At 40.1% G+C, this 3,896-nt stretch overlaps 1 protein-coding gene across 2 annotated transcripts in view; it reads right to left on the bottom strand.

Annotated features, from left to right (window-relative positions):
* The window catches only part of APBA2 (amyloid beta precursor protein binding family A member 2), a 91,094-nt gene extending 90,746 nt beyond the window's left edge, over window positions 1-348 (bottom strand). The window contains exon 1 of one of the 2 annotated variants that reach the window (XM_008636995.2): window positions 242-348. The gene's annotated coding sequence lies outside the window, so the exon portion shown is untranslated. The remainder of the gene's footprint in view (window positions 1-241) is intronic. The other variant, XM_008636989.2, reaches the window with a different exon arrangement.
* Window positions 349-3,896: the final 3,548 nt, after the last annotated feature.

Here is a 3,896-nt window from a genome sequence, read left to right as displayed (position 1 = left end):
GCACTGACCTGTCCGCGATCCACTCCCACCGAGCGGGAGGGCCGGTTCTGTGCCAGCTTCGTGTGTGCCACACTCGTCACTGGCGCCCAGCGACAGGACGAGGGGCAATGGCCATAAACTGAAACACAAGAAGTTACACCTCAGCATGAGGGAGAACTTGTTCACGCTGAGGGTGACAGAGCACTGAAAGACCTGCCCGGGGGGACGTGCATTCTGCAGAATGAAGATATTCCGAACCCACCTGGATGCGGTTCCCGTGTCACCTGCTGCAGGTGACCCTGCCTTCCAGCCCAACCGTTCTGTGGTTCAGTGGTTGTGTCCAGACGCAGGCACTGAGGGGAGCAAGCTGCGGCCCCCCCCGGCCGCAGCTCCCCTCCTGAGCGCCTGGAGCAGCGGCTGCTGACAGCGATGCTTGCTGGACGCCTGCATCCCGCTGTGACACTCGGTAGCGTATCCCCAGGGACCTGCTTCGGCGCTGGGCCGGTGCTGAGGGTGTTTTCTGTAAGGTTCAACAGCATTTCTCTGCGAATTACATTCCAGAATGCCGTGTAATCCTGCTAGGTAATGATCCCACCTTTCCCTGTTGCTTGAGGTGCTCCAGTGCAACGAAAATCTTAACACCAAAAGTTTGAACATTACAGCAGGGGATAGGACTGGACTCAGTCACATTCCATCATGCGGCCAGATTTATGAGAACAAATTACGATTTTTGTGCCCTTGTGCAGATAAAGCATAGATCCACCCCTAAAGTTTAAAAATGTAGGATTCAATGTGTACTGTTTAAAAGCTCACTGAAGAGGGTTTCTCCAAGAACATTTCTTAAGGTGAATGATAGCTACAGTTGGTTCCTCAGGCGTTTCATTAGAAGCCACTAGATCTTTCTAGGGCAGCTAGGTGATTGTGGTTTGTATATAAAGAAATACATATCTTAGGGCAATTATGACAGGCTTTGCTCATAATTACGCAAATTTGAGATTGTAGCTAATATTTCTCACAATAGCAAAAGTGAAAAGCTGTCCTAATGTAATTATATTGCATGCCATTCATCTAGATATCAGTGTTTGCTGTAATAGCTGTGTGGTCAACTTGGTGTGTGTTTGTTTGCCCTGGGGTAGCTATACCAAGTGTTAGCATCAAGGCATATTCCAAGTACATGCAAAGGCCCTTCACGGAAACACCATTTTGTGGGGGTTTTTTTAGTCTTGTTTTTAGTTTAGTTGTTAAGATTTTCGTTAAGACTCCCCATTTGCTACTAAGAGGCTATCATCTGTTACAGTTTTCTATGGTGACTTTCCCCATCTGTCCCTTTCTACATCTCAATTACTTGACTGATTTTGGTTTTCTGTTGAAGATAATGAGAACTCAAAACATTACCCAAACCATAATGCATGTATGTTTTACACAGAACTGCAGTGTATGTACAGATATAATCTGTAGATGGGTTGTTTAAACACTTGGCAAATGATGTTTTAATTAATATTATTAATTCTCAAAATTGTTAACTTGATGAAATAGCCTCATATTACATAATTAAGTCTTGCTATCAACATACCAAAAGCAGTATTTCCAGCCCAACAGGGCAGGTGTATTCTTTTTGAAGTTACTGCAGCTGCAAGTATTGTACTACAATTGACCTCTCAAAGACTTCAGGGGTCCCAAAGGGACTGGGATATATTTGTTTAACTTTTTTTAATTTAAGTTTCTAACAAACATTCTCCCTTCACCTCATTTTGGAGACAGTGACTCAGACAGATGGTTATTATAGAAAATTACATACCAAAATGGAAGGTAAAAATAGGGTGCATGATACCAAGTCCAAGAATATACCTGTCTTACTCTTCAGTTTCTGGAAATAATTATTTCCATAAAAGCCAGCCATAGATGAAGAGTTGGATATTCCCCTTATTTAATGCAAATTGTGCATCATCGCATATGCTTTCAGGGTATCTGCAGTTAAAAATTACTTCAGAACTTTAAATCATGTTTAAAACCTGTCTTTATTACTGAAAAAAACCTCAATGTTAAAAATAAGTAAAAATCTGTATTATAGATCTACTTCATAGAAGATTTTAGTACCTATTTGCTATTTTTGTGTTAGCAAAGCATAACAGTTAAAAGGCCACTTTAGATTAGATCGAGAAAAGTCATAAAATGCTTCAAAATGTATCATTACTTTAAAATGTATGAGAACTCTTCCTCATTTGTGAATCTATGCTATAAACTTTGCGGTTAGCAATGCTTTTGAACAATATACAAGACAGTGCAAATAAACAGGTGACATAATTTTATAGATATTTAAGGATTATACAATCACAGGGTACAAACATCCCTCCTTCACAATAAGATAAATATGTATTTCATTAAATGTTCAAAATGCTTTAAAAATGCTTATCAAAGGTGACAGAGTTTGCATTCCTAAGTGGTTGAGGTCTTCCATTATAAAATGTCATTAATTTATTAATCTGTTGTTAGTTTCCATTTTCATATTAATTAATTGGTTGAACTTGATGATCTTCTTATGCTGTTTGACAGCCTCATAATTTGGCCAACATGACAACTGCTTTGGTAAAAGAACTGAGTATTGAAACAATTAATTCGGAGGTTTTCTCTTAATTAAGGGTTCTTACATCCAACAAACCCATGTCAGATCACTACAGGAAGAATTCCTTGTACGGACAGAATCAAATGAAGTGCCAAGGATATCATTCAAAGCTCCTACTGTAAGTACCTCAACTAGATAATGTAAACATCTCCATGTTTCATGGTTTTCTACGAGACTTCAGCTTGATATGGTAATAATGAAAGCAACTGAATTCAGAATGAAATTCGGGTGCATTAACTGCACAATAAGCATGACAGGATTGGAGTTTTTGCAGAATTGCAAAACTGTAAGGTTAGCTTTTAAAAAGCATGCAGTTGGTTATTTTCTCAGCTTTTTGAGTTTGCTTCTAGGATTCTCTCATTATAAGGAATGGGATTCATTCTGCAGCCTGTTCTCCTCCTCCCACCTAAGAGCAACTTGAGGGTTGCATAGAGGAAGTAGAAAAAGATATTTTGCATAATTTAATTATGAGCTCCTTAGTTGCCTGAGTAATGTTGATGGAGTCCAGAAAAATGTGTCTTGTCTGCCTTAGGCAGCATAAAATGGGAACATGCTCAGAGGGGAAAAAAGGTACATGGAGAGACTGGAACAGGGAACTTGCATTTGACAAATGGCACAAGCGTGAGAAAACTTACCAGCAAAATATTAATACTTTGTCTTCTGAGAAGCTTGACATTATCAGAGAAGGTACTGCTGTTTTAAAAAAGCCACCAGACAAAAACCAAAGAAGAATAAACACTGTCAAAGCCTAATTCCCTTCCAAGATAATCAGTTTTGTTCTTCCCAGAAGTTGTATAATGGTGCAACAGGGGTGTATTGTTAAATGTCCCTCCACTGAAAGGAGCAAATCAGAGTTCTCTCTTCCCCCAATTTCCATCCCTGAATTTACTGTTTTTCTTGATGTTACTACCCTCTTATAATCACGGCAGTGACAACGAGTAAGGCCCATATATCTAAGCCCCATCCAACCCCTTGGTAATTCAGAACAACGACTTGTGAAGGCTGCCTGCCTTAAGGTGAAGGACTACACGGTTTATAGATTCTGTTCCCACTGAAGTCTAAGGGAGTTAAGTTTATGAGTTTATGAACAGGACACTTCTCTCAGTTGTAGCTGTCTTCAGATCCTGTAGCTGTCCAGCTCCCTTGGCTATTCTCCAAGTCTATAGCTCCAGAGGTGGAAATTCTCCTATCCCGTAGCGCACACCCAGACAAGCAAGGGGTCTGATCCCATCAAATTGTAACAGCTTGTAAGAACATGATGCAGTTTTGGGTATTGACTAATTTGCAGACCTAA

This window comes from Corvus brachyrhynchos, unplaced genomic scaffold, assembly GCF_000691975.1.
Source record: "Corvus brachyrhynchos isolate BGI_N302 unplaced genomic scaffold, ASM69197v1 scaffold200, whole genome shotgun sequence".
Classification (NCBI taxonomy): domain Eukaryota; kingdom Metazoa; phylum Chordata; class Aves; order Passeriformes; family Corvidae; genus Corvus; species Corvus brachyrhynchos.
The sequence above is the reverse complement of the archived record's forward strand: the minus strand, read 5'-3'. Positions and strand labels throughout refer to the sequence as shown.